The sequence below is a fragment of the Salvelinus sp. IW2-2015 genome, linkage group LG36 (genome assembly GCF_002910315.2).
Source record: "Salvelinus sp. IW2-2015 linkage group LG36, ASM291031v2, whole genome shotgun sequence".
Classification (NCBI taxonomy): domain Eukaryota; kingdom Metazoa; phylum Chordata; class Actinopteri; order Salmoniformes; family Salmonidae; genus Salvelinus; species Salvelinus sp. IW2-2015.
Window position 1 is genome coordinate 29,647,501 of NC_036875.1, and position 13,766 is coordinate 29,661,266.

The following is a 13,766-nucleotide window of genomic DNA, read 5'->3' on the forward strand; positions in this document are numbered from 1 at the left end:
TGAGATCCTGAGGTCCATTGTCATACTATTCATTTGCTGCCATCACCTCAACGTTCAGCAGGATAATACACATTCCTGGAAGCTGAAAATGTCCCAGTTCTGCCATGGCCTTCATACCCATCAGACATGTCACCCATTGAGCCTGTTTGGGATGCTCTGGATCGACGCGTACGACAGCGTGTTTCAGTTTCTGCCAATATCCAGCAACTTTGTACAACCATTGAAGAGGGGGGACAACATTCCACAGGCCACAATCAACAACCTGATCCACTCGAAGGAGATGCTGCATGAGGCAAATGCTGGTCACCACAGATACTGACTGGTTTTCTGATCCACGCCCCTACTTTTTTTAAAGGTATCTGTGACCAACAGATGCATATCTGTATTCCCAGTCATGTGAAATCCACAGATTAGTACCTAATTCAATTGACTGATTTCCTTATCTGAACTGTAACTCAGTAACATCTTTGAAATTGTTGCAGGTTGCATTTATACTTTTGTTTATTGTAGATGTATTTTTCATGCTGTGAATCTTTTGTTGAGGAGGATGGAGTATGGTGTTGGAACATACAGTATGAGGTTTGATACCTTCATTGTTGCAGCATTACTGTTCTGTAGTCACTGTACTACCGTGTACTCTGAATCAATAAACCTGTGAAGACAACACAATACTCTGCAGGTGTCAGAAACTCACGGTACATTCAGGAGGACAAAACCAACAGATGGTGAATTGATCTGTCTTTGTTTTCCTCTGCAGCTGCTCTCAATATAAAATTCTTGAAACACAAAATGTAGGCTACTGTAAGAATGACTGCAACATAATATGTATGTTTATTAAGTAATGTTATAGTGAAAAAGGAGTCTCTGCAAACTTCAGTCAGATGCAATGTCAGTGTTTTTATTAGCTAAGCTTTCAGTCTGTGATAACCATATAATTAGAATTCTATGGTGATAACCTTTGTCTGAGCAACATATATTCTTACCTTGTAGAGTGGTTTGTGAGAGTATTCACCCCCTTGGCATTTTGACTATTTTGCTGCCTTACAACCTGGTATTAAAATTGATTTTTGGGGGGTTTGTATCATTTGATTTACACAACATGCCTACCACTTTGAAGATGCAAAATATTTGTTATTGTGACACAAACAAGAAATAAGACAAAAAAACAGAAAACTTGAGCGTGCATAAATATTCACCCACCCAAAGTCAATACTTTGTAGAGCCACATTTTGCAGCAATTACAGCTGCAAGTCTCTTGGGGATGTCTCTATAAGCTTGCCACATCTAGCCACTGAGATTTTTCAAGGCAATACTGCTTCAGCTCCTTCAAGTTGGATCGGTTCCGCTGGTGTACTGCAATCTTTAAGTCATACCACAGAGGTCTGGGCTTTGACTAGATCATTCCAAGACATTTAAATGTTTCCCCTTAAACCACTCGAGTGTTGCTTTAGCAGTATGCTTAGGGTCCTTGTCCTGCTGGAAGGTGAACCTCCATCCCAGTCTCAAATCTCTGGAAGACTGAAACAGGTTTCCCTCAAGAATTTCCCTGTATTTAGCGCCATCCATCATTCCTTCAATTCTGACCAGTTTCCCAGTCCCTGACGATAAAATGTTCTCGGGGTGATGAGAGGTGTTGGGTTTGCACCAGACATAGTGTTTTCCTTGATGGCCAAAAAGCTCAATTTTAGTCTCATCTGACCAGAGTACTTTCTTCAATATGTTTGGGGAGTCTCCCACATGCCTTTTGGCGAACACCAAACATGTTTGCTTATTTTTTTCTGGCCACTCTTCCGTAAAGCTCAGCTCTGTGGAGTGTACGGCTTAAAGTGGTCCTATGGACAGATACTCCAATCTCCACTGTGGAGCGTTGCAGCACCTTCAGGGTTATCTTTGGTTTCTTTGTTGCCTCTCTGATTAATTCCCTCCTTTCCTGGTCCGTGAGTTTTGGTGGACGGCCCTCTCTTGGCATGTTTGTTGTGGTGCCATATTCTTTCCATTTTTTAATAATGGATTTAATGGTGCTCCGTGGGATGTTCAAAGTTTCGGATATTTTTTTACAACCCAACCCTGATCTGTACTTCTCCACAACTTTGTCCCTGACCTGTTTGGAGAGCTCCTTGGTCTTCATAGTGCCGCTTACTTGGTGGTGCCCCTTGCTTAGTGGTGTTGCAGACTCTGGGGCCTTTCAGAACAGATCATGTGACAGATCATGTGACACTTAGATTGCACACAGGTGGACTTTATTTAACTAATTATGTGACTTCTGAAGGTTATTGGTTGCACCAGATCTTATTTAGGTGCTTCATAGCAAAGGGGGTGAAAACATATGCACGCACCACTTTTCCGTTTGAAATTTTAGAATTTTTTTGAAACAAGATATTTTTTTCATTTAATCTATTTGGACTATTTTGTGTATGTCCATTACATTAAATAATGTAGGAAAAACGCCAAGGGGGTGAATACTTTTGAAAGGCACTGTAAATGTTGATTGTTCATGTGCACCAGTGGGGGCTGGTGGGATGAGCTATAGGAGGACAGGCACATTGTAATGGCTGGAATGGAATAAATGGAACGGCATCAAACACATCAAACATATAGAAACCACTTTTGACTCAGTTTCCAGGAATTCCATTCCAGCCATTACAATGAGTATGTCCTCTAGCTCCTACCACCAGCCTCCTCTGATATGCACTTGGTGAGAGAGGTGCCAGACTGCAATGATTGAATTAGAGTGTGCATTTTGTATCCCATTCATCATATTGTCAAATGCATCCTGTAACAGGACAAGTGGGCTCGTGGGTTCTGACACTAAGTCTGACAACATGTTATTACTGTCATCACTGGTACTGGTAGGTAATTGGCAGTATTACATAGAGAGAGAGAGAGAGAGAGAGAAAGATGGAGGCAGAAAGAGAAAGAGGGCGAGAGAGAGAGAGAGAGACTTGCCTCGATTCCTCCTGTACATCATCCTCTGTCTTCATTAACTCATGTCAGTCAGGCATGCGAAACTCTGACACACTGAGTGGCGTAGCGACATGCTAAAGGGATTATTTATGATTACATACTGTATCTACTCTACACTAGAGTACTCTATATTTTACCTGTTTTATTTCATTATGTTTTGACGTAGATTTCATCTCCATAAGACTAACCTGTATAAATAAAGGTTAATATAAATATTTGCCTCAGCAGTAACATTGAAGTGGTGACAGACTTTTGAGGTTGTGAAGTTGATTTGTTTCCAGAATGATTTGCATTGAGGAGGTGAACAGGAGATGACAGGAACGTGTAATTGAAATGAATTGGACAGTGACAGCCTGGACCTGCCTGCCTTTAGCCCTGCAGCTTTCTCTGTCTGCTTATCACTGGAATTTAATTAACAGTCACTGAATGACAGTTAAAGTCATTTTTCTCGAGTTGTTTTGCTGGGTTGGGTTGGTGGGGTGTGTACCACCAGTGCATTGTGTTTAGTTGTGTTGTTTTGTATAGGGTTGAAAATGCACAGTTGGAAGGAATACAATAAGCACCATACACAACAAGGACCACATACACAATTACAGTATGGAACCATACACGATAACAATATAGCACCATACACAAGTACAGTATGGAACCATACACGATAACAATATAGGCACCATACACAATTACAGTATGGAACCATACACGATAACAATATAGCACCATACACAAGTACAGTATGGAACCATACACGATAACAATATAGCACCATACACAATATTGTCAATAACACATCACATGTACAATGTTATTACCGCCTACTTTCGATGTTTCATTCCCTTTGTCTTTGTGTCTCTTTATAACACTACCATGACCATGACGTTGTCAGAGTAATGACTATAGGTACACTGCATAAGTGCCCTCTTTAAGGTCTTCTGATCTGGAGGCTTAAATGATTCTCAGGTGCTGCTGCTGCTTACAGTAATTGAATCAAGTTGTATACTGTATGTGTGTGGATGGTGTGGGTGGGCAGCATCAAGCCTTGGCACTTATCCTGATATTAAAAGCCTTCTTATTAGTTAAAGGAAGGAGAGGTGGTGGCCTCTAACTGGCTGTTATCCTCCTGGCCTGACTGTAATAACCTGTAAAGTCTGCGTCCCAAGTGGCACCCTATTCCTTTTCCTTAGGGTGCTTTTTAGTCGTTCAGTTTGTGTCATTCTTTTGTTTTTTATCTTATGTTGGTTGTGTAGTAAATATTTCCGTTTTTATTTTCATTGTTTTTTATTAGTTTTTTCCTGTAAAGCACATTGCGTTGCATTCCATGTATGAAATGTGCTGTATAAATAACGCTTGATTTGATTTGATTCCCTAGCTCTAAGGGCCCTGTTCAAAAGTAGAGCACTGTGTAGCACTGTCAATAGAGTGCCATTTTGGAGTGGAAGCAGCCTTGTAAAGTCTTAATGGATTGGATGGCTTGGTGGTTGCTGGCTCTGATCGTGTGGGTAAACAACATTGTGACACCACTTCTGTGTGTGTGTGTGTGTGCGTGTGCGTGTGCGTGTGCGTGTGCGTGTGTGTGTGTGTGTGCGTGCGTGCGTGGGTGCGTGCGCGATAGAGATATAGTGAATGAGAGAGAGGGGGGTTGGATAGATGGAGGGACAGAGAACAGAGAGGGGGCATATAGCTCAGACCTTTTGTACATCCTCACGGAAGCACACACTCTCTCTCTTTGCACTCTCTTTCTCCCCTCCTTTTCTCTCTCTCTCCAGACTAGACAGTTCCTGTGAGCTCTTCAAAGAAAGCTAACATGGAATAACTAATGGCATAGATAGAATGGTAGGATAACTAATGATATACATATAATGGTAGGACAACTAACTAATGGCATAGATAGAATGGTAGGATAACTAATTGTATATATAGAATGGTAGGATAACCAACTAACGGCATACATAGAATGGTAGTATAACTAACTAACTGCATAGATAGAATGGTAGGATAACTAATGACATAGATAGAATAGTATGATAACTAATGGCATACATAGAATGGTAGAATAACTAATAAGGCATATAATAGAATGGTAGGATAACATAATGGCATATATAGAATGGTAGGATAACTAACTAACAGCATATATAGAATGGTAGAATAAAACTAACTAATGGCATAGATAGAATGGTAGAATAACTAATGGCATACATAGCATGGTAGAATAACTAATGGCATACATAGAATGGTAGAATAACTAACTAATGGCATAGATAGAATGGTAGAATAACTAATGGCATAGATATAATGGTAGAATAACTAATGGCATAGATATAATGGTAGAATAACTAATGGCATACATAGAATGGTAGAATAACTAATGGCATACATAGAATGGTAGGATAACTACGGGATATATATAATGGTAGAATAACTAACTAATGGCATACATAGAATGGTAGAATAACTAATGGCATAGATATAATGGTAGAATAACTAATGGCATACATAGAATGGTAGGATAACTAATGGCATACATAGAATGGTAGAATAACTAATGGCATACATAGAATGGTAGGATAACTAATGGCATACATAGAATGGTAGAATAACTAATGGCATACATAGAATGGTAGAGTAACTAATGGCATACATAGAATGGTAGAAACTAATGGTATAGATAGAATGGTAGAATAACTAATGGCATACATAGAATGGTAGGATAACTAATGGTATAGATAGAATGGTAGAATAACTAATGGCATACATAGAATGGTAGAATAACTAACTAATGGCATAGATAGAATGGTAGAAAAGCTAGTGGCATACATAGAATGGTAGAATAACTAACTAATGGCATAGATAGAATGGTAGGATACTAACTAATGGCATACATAGAATGGAAGGATAACTAATTGCATAGATAGAAATGGTAGAATAACTAATGGCATAGATATGAATGGTAGGATAACTAATGGAATACATATAATGGTAGGATAACTAACTAATGGCATATATAGAATGGTATAATAACTAATGGCATACATAGAATGGTAGAATAACTAATGGCATACATAGAATGGTAGAATAACTAGTGGCATACATAGAATGGTAGAATAACTAGTGGCATACATAGAATGGTAGAATAACTAACTAATGGCATAGATAGAATGGTAGGATAACTAATGACATATATATAATGGTAGGATAACTAACTAATGGCATATATAGAATGGTATAAACTAATGGCATACATAGAATGGTAGAATAACTAGTGACATACATAGAATGGTAGAATAACTAGTGGCATACATAGAATGGTAGAATAACTAATGGCATACATAGAATGGTAGAATAACTAGTGGCATACATAGAATGGTAGAATAACTAGTGGCATACATAGAATGGTAGAATAACTAGTGGCATACATAGAATGGTAGGATAACTAATGGCATACATAGAATGGTAGAATAACTAGTGGCATCATAGAATGGTAGAATAACTAACTAATGGCATAGATAGAATGGTAGAAAACTAATGGCATACATCGAATGGTAGGATAACTAATGGCATACATAGAATGGTAAAATAACTAATGGACATAGATAGAATGGTAGAATAACTAGTGAATACATATAATGGAAGAATAACTAGTGCAATACATAGAATGGTAAGGATAACTAATGGCATACATAGAATGGTAGAATAACTAGTGGCATACATAGAATGGTAGAAATAACTAGTGGCATACATATAATGGTAGAATAACTAAGTGGCATACATAGAATGGTAGGATAACTAATGGCATAACATAGAAATGGTAGAAAATACTAACTAATGGCATAGTAGAATGGTAGAATAACTAATGGCATAGAAGAATGGTAGAATAACTAATGGCATAGATAGAATGGTAGAATAATAACTAATGGCATAGATAGAATGGTAGAATAAACTAATGGCATACATAGAATGGTAGAAATAACTAATGCATACATAGAATGGTAGGATAACTAATGGCATACATATAATGGTAGAATAACTAATGGCATACATAGAATGGAGGATAACTAATGGCATAGATAGAATGGTAGAATAACTAATGGCATAGATAGAATGGTAGGATAACTAATGGAATACATATAATGGTAGGATAACTAACAATGGCAATATAGAATGGTAAATACTAATGGCATACATAGAATGGTAGAATAACTAATGGCATACATAGAATGGTAGAATAACTAGTGGCATACATAGAATGGTAAGAATAACTAGTGGCATACATAGAATGGTAAAGAATACTAACTAATGGCATAGATAGAATGGTAGGATAACTAATGACATATATATAATGGTAGGATAACTAACTAATGGCTATATTAGAATGGTATAATAACTAATGGCATACATAGAATGGTAGAATAACTAGTGACATACATAGAATGGTAGAATAACTAGTGCATACATAGAATGGTAGAATAACTAATGGCAATACATTAGAATGGTAGAATAACTAGTGGCATACATAGAATGGTAAATAACTAGTGCATAATAGAATGGTAGAATAACTAGTGGCATACATAGAATGGTAGGATAACTAATGGCATACATAGAATGGTAGAATAACTAGTGGCATACATAGAATGGTAGAAATAACTAACTAATGGCATAGATAGAATGGTAGAATAACTAATGGCATACATCGAATGGTAGGATAACTAATGGCATACATAGAATGGTAAATAACTAATGGCATAGATAGATGGTAGAATAACTAGTGCATACATATAATGTAGAATAACTAGTGGAATACATAGAATTGGTAGGATAACAATGCATACATAGAATGGTAGAATAACTAGTGGCATACATAGAATGGTAGAGAATAACTAGTGCATACATAATAATGGTAGAATAACTAGTGGCATAACATAGAATGGGTAGGATACTAATGGCATACAAATAGAATGGTAGAATAACTAACTAATGGCATAGATAGAATGGTAGAATAACTAATGGCATAAGATATAATGGTTTAGAATAACTAATGGCAATAGAATAATAATGGTATAAATAACTATAATGGCATAGATAGAGATGGTAGAATAACTAATGGCATACATAGAATGGTAGAAATAACAATGGCATACATAGAATGGTAAGATAAAACTAATGGCATACATTTTATAATGGTAGAATAACTAATGGCATACATAGAATGGTAGAATAACGTTAATTGATTCTCTGGCCAAGAACAACTTGCCTCTCGATATACTGTATTTTTGTATTTGTTCTCTCTTCTGTGGAGTCCTGATCTCATTATTCTATGTGAGATGGCGATAGGTAGGAGAGATGGCATCAAATATGTAATGTGGCCTAATATGTTATTATTCAACTGTATGTTAGCTGGCAATAGGTAGGAGAGATGGCATCAAATATGTAATGTGGCCTTCGTTCAGTATCCATGTGATTTGGTAGTGGGGATCAGGCTCACGTCGAGGTGTCGGAAGCTTGTTGTTATTTTCTATGTACTGTAGGATGTTTGTCTGACAGCAGTAGTTATGATGAACTATGAATGAATACCATTAAAGACTACTCTAGGAATGTCTTGGTGGTCAAAACTTTCAAATGTATTTTTTACTACAGCGTTACCAAAGCCCATGTGATATGTTATCAAATATTTTCCTACCTGGTGTTCTCTGAGCTACAGAGAAATGAGCTGTGTTCTCTCATGTATTATTAGAATAGTCACGTTCACACTGCACACTGCCCAGGGTTAGTGAATGCCTGAGCGAATGGAGGGTTAGTTATTACCCAGCGTTAAGGATAGCCCTGGGCTAAGAACATGCAGTGTGAAAAGACCTTTTCAGTGTTGCAGTGTTAAAGGGCCTTTTAAAACATACTGTCCACTTATTAACAGAGGGTTCTGTAACGATTGTCGTCGGGAGAAGGAGAAGAGGACCAAGGTGCAGCGTGGTAAGTGTTCATATTACTTTTAATAAAATACGAAACACTTGACAAAACAACAAAAACGACAAACGAACAGTTCTATAAGGTAATGAAACACAAAACAGAAAACAACCACCCACAAACACAGGTGGGAACAGGCTACCTAAGTATGGTTCTCAATCAGAGACAACGATAGACAGCTACCTCTGATTGGGAACCATACCAGGCCAAACACATAGAAATACAAAACAAGGACAACATAGAACACCAGACATAGAATGCCCACCCAAACTCACGCCCTGACCAACCAAAATAGAGACATAAAAGGATCTCTACGATCAGGGCATGACAGGTTCATTCACAAAGAAGGCCCAAGTGGTTTTTCTTTCAGTTTCAATGTGTTTGTGTAACTACAAGAGAAAGCTCTTATAAGCACAAGCAAATCAATGGAGGTGATTCATCTTCCATTTCCATGATCCTGGAGTCCTTTACATGTGCTTTGTCCTCACAGTTCATTGTTTGTCATAGTTAATTATACACACATGCTTTAAGTAAAGTATTACCCTTTGTTATTTTACCAGTCTGAGTATCTAATATGTCTTTAACACCTTTCTCTGGAGATGAGCGTCACCGGGTAGTGAACACTACCAGGCTACCATCTGTCCTCCTTTAAGGTGTTCACTATCTACCCATTCTGCTCTCCACTGACCCTGGGGTGCTGCTTGGCTGTGGGAACCACCTAATGTATTACAGTAGATGGAAGGGAGATCTCTCTCTCTCTCTCGCTCTCTCTCTCTCTCTCTCCCTCTCTCCCCCTCTAGTAAAAATCCGTAGAAAAAGAATATTACATTAAAACAGGATCAAACCTATGAAACAGACATCTTAGATAAACGTAGATAAGCCTAATTAAGTCAGACATATTGCATCTCTGAGATTTGGGATAATAAAGAAAATAAAATGATGCTCTCTGTGCTGTGAATCCTTTGGGTCAAGCTAAGAGGACATCATATTTGTTAACAAGATGTTTACTACCTATTATTAGTTTCAATAGCCAATCAATCCACATGCGTAGTGTAGAATAACAGACGTGCCTGAAATGTTCTTAGGAGCCTTTGTTCCATTTCAACCAATCAATGGCCAATCCTGAGAGTGTTTCAAACATAGCCGGATGCATTGTGTACAAAATGGTTTGTGGTTGTTTTGTAGTGCAGACCAGACTAGTACTGGCAGGTGGATAGTTTTAGACACAATATACCACAGTATGGCCTACTGTGACAGACTGTTGACTCTTGGTAGTCCATAGGAAGTGTCAGACTGTTGTACTCTGTGGTAGTCTAGGAGTGGTCAGACTGTTGTACTCTGTGGTAGTCCATAGGAAGTGGTCAGACTGTTGTACTCTGTGGTAGTCCATAGGAAGTGGTCAGACTGTTGTACTCTGTGGTAGTCCATAGGAAGTGGTCAGATGTTGTACTCTGTGGTAGTCCATAGGAATGGTCAGACTGTTGTACTCTGTGGTAGTCCATAGGAAGTGGTCAGACTGTTGTACTCTGTGGTAGTCCATAGGAAGTGTCAGACTGTTGTACTCTGTGGTAGTCTAGGGAGTGGTCGACTGTTGTACTCTGTGTAGTCCATAGGAAGTGGCCAGACTGTTGTACTCTGTGGTAGTCCATAGGAAGTGGCCAGACTGTTGTACTCTGTGGTAGTCCTAGGGAGTGTCAGACTGTTGTACTCTGTGGTAGTCCATAGGAAGTGGCCAGACTGTTGTACTCTGTGGTAGTCCTAGGGAGTGGCCAGACTGTTGTACTATGTGGTAGTCCATAGGATGTGGCAGACTGTTGTACTCTGTGGTAGTCGATAGGAAGTGGCCAGACTGTTGTACTCTGTGGTAGTCCATAGGAAGTGGCCAGACTGTTGTACTCTGTGGTAGTCATAAAGTGGTCAGACTGTTGACTCTGTGGTAGTCCATAGGAAGTGGTCAGACTGTTTGTACTCTGTGATAGTCCATAGGAAGTGGTCAGACTGTTGTACTCTGTGGTAGTCCATAGGAAGTGGTCAGACTGTTGTACTCTGTGGTAGTCCATAGAGTGGTCAGACTGTTGTACTCTGTGGTAGTCCTAGGGAGTGGTCAGACTGTTGTACTCTGTGGTAGTCCATAGGAAGTGGCCAGACTGTTGTACTCTGTGGTAGTCCATAGGAAGTGGCCAGACTGTTGTACTCTGTGGTAGTCCTAGGGAGTGGTCAGACTGTTGTACTCTGTGGTAGTCCATAGGAAGTGGCCAGACTGTTGTACTCTGTGGTATCCTAGGAGTGGCCAGACTGTTGTACTCTGTGGTAGTCCTAGGAGTGGCCAGACTGTTGTACTCTGTGGTAGTCTAGGAGTGGCAGACTGTTGTACTCTGTGGTAGTCCATAGGAAGTGGCAGACTGTTGTACTCTGTGGTAGTCCTAGGAGTGGCCATACTGTTGTACTATGTGGTAGTCCATAGGAAGTGGCCAGACTGTTGTACTCTGTGGTAGTCCATAGGAAGTGGCCAGACTGTGTACTCTGTGGTAGTCCTAGGGAGTGGCCAGACTGTTGTACTATGTGGTAGTCCATAGGAAGTGGCCAGACTGTTGTACTCTGTGGTAGTCCATAGGAAGTGGCCAGACTGGTGTTACTCTGTGGTAGTCCATAGAGTGGGCAGACGTTTTACTCGTTGGTAGTCCATAGGAAGTGGCCAGACTGTTGTACTCTGTGTAGTCCTAGGATGGCCATACTGTTGTACTCTGTGTAGTCCTAGAGAGTGGCCAGACTGTTGTACTATGTGGTAGTCCATAGGAAGTGGCCAGACTGTTGTACTCTGTGGTAGTCCATAGAAGTGGTCAGACTGTTGTACTCTGTGGTAGTCCATAGGAAGTGGCCAGACTGTTGTACTCTGTGGTAGTCCTAGGGAGTGGTCAGACTGTTGTACTCTGTGGTAGTCCATAGGAAGTGGCCAGACTGTTGTACTCTGTGGTAGTCCTAGGGAGTGGCCAGACTGTTGTACTATGTGGTAGTCCATAGGAAGTGGCCAGACTGTTGTACTCTGTGGTAGTCCATAGGAAGTGGTCAGACTGTTGTTACTCTGTGGTTGTCCATAGGAAGTGGTCAGACTGTTGTACTCTGTGGTAGTCCATAGGAAGTGGCAGACTGTTGTACTCTGTGGTAGTCCATAGGAAGTGCCAACTGTGGTACCTGTGGTAGTCCATAGGAAGTGGCCAGAATGTTGGACTCTGTGGTAGTCCTAGGGAGTGGTCAGACTGTTGTACTCTGTGGTAGTCCATAGGAAGTGGCCAGACTGTTGTACTCTGTGGTATTCCTAGAGAGTGGCCAGACTGTTTACTCTGTGGTAGTCCTAGGGAGTGGCCAGACTGTTGTAGTCTGTGGTGTCCTAGGGAGTGGTCAGACTGTTGTACTCTGTGGTAGTCCATAGGAAGTGGCCAGACTGTTGTACTCTGTGGTAGTCCTAGGGAGTGGCCATACTGTTGTACTATGTGGTAGTCCATAGGAAGTGGCCAGACTGTTGTACTCTGTGGTAGTCCATAGGAAGTGCCAGACTGTTGTACTCTGTGGTAGCCATAGGAAGTGGCCAGACGTTGTACTCTGTGGTAGTCCTAGGAGTGTCAGACTGTTGTACTCTTTGGTAGTCCATAGAAGTGGCCAGACTGTTGTACTCTGTGGTAGTCCTAGGGAGTGGCCATACTGTTGTACTCTGTGGTAGTCCTAGGAGTGGCCAGACTGTTGTACTATGTGGTAGTCCATAGGAAGTGGCCAGACTGTTGTAATCTGTGTAGTCCATAGGAAGTGGCCGACTGTTTACTCTGTGGTAGTCCATAGGAAGTGGCCAGACTGTTGTACGTCTTGTGGTAGTCCTAGGGAGTGGTCAGACTGTTGTACTCTGTGGTAGTCCATAGGAAGTGGCCAGACTGTTGTACTCTGTGGTAGTCCTAGGAGTGGCCAGACTGTTGTACTATGTGGTAGTCCATAGGAAGTGGCCAGACTGTTGTACTCTGTGGTAGTCCATAGGAAGTGGCCAGACTGGTGTACTCTGTGGTAGTCCATAGGATGTGCCAGACTGTTGTACTCTGTGGTAGTCCATAGGAAGTGGTCAGACTGTTGTACTATGTGGTAGTCCATAGGAAGTGGCCAGACTGTTGTACTCTGTGTAGTCCATAAAAGTGTCAGACTGTTGTACTATGTGGTAGTCCATAGGAAGTGGCCATACTTTTGTACTCTGTGGTAGTCCATAGGAAGTGGTCAGACTGTTGTACTCTGTGATAGTCCATAGGAAGTGGTCAGACTGTTGTACTCTGTGGTAGTCCATAGGAAGATGCCAGACTGCTGTACTCTGTGGTAGTCCATAGGAATGGTCAGACTGTTGTACTCTGTGGTAGTCCATAGGAAGTGGTCAGCGTCGTTGTTGTACTCTGTGGTAGTCCATAGAAGTGGTCAGACTGTTGTACTCTGTGGTAGTCCTAGGGAGTGGTCAGACTGTTGTACTCTGTGGTAGTCCATAGGAAGTGGCCAGACTGTTGTACTCTGTGGTAGTCCATAGGAAGTGGTCAGACTGTGTCTACTATGTGGTAATTTATAGGAAGTGCCAGACTGTTGTACTCTGTGGTAATCCATAGGAGTGGCCAGACTGTTGTACTCTGTGGTAGTCCATAGGAAGTGGTTAGACTGCTGTACTCTGTGGTAGTCCATAGGAAGTGGTCAGGCTGTTGTACTCTGTGGTAGTCCACGGAAGTGGTCAGGACTGTTGTACTCTGTGGTAGTCCATAGGAAGTGGCCAGACTGTTGTACTCTGTGGTAGTCCATATGAAGTGGTCAGACTGTTGACATGTGGT

At 40.7% G+C, this 13,766-nt stretch overlaps 1 protein-coding gene across 1 annotated transcript in view; it reads left to right on the forward strand.

Annotated features, from left to right (window-relative positions):
* Positions 1–13,766, forward strand: part of LOC111959945 (zinc finger protein 385B-like) — a 192,039-nt gene that overhangs the window by 144,798 nt on the left and 33,475 nt on the right.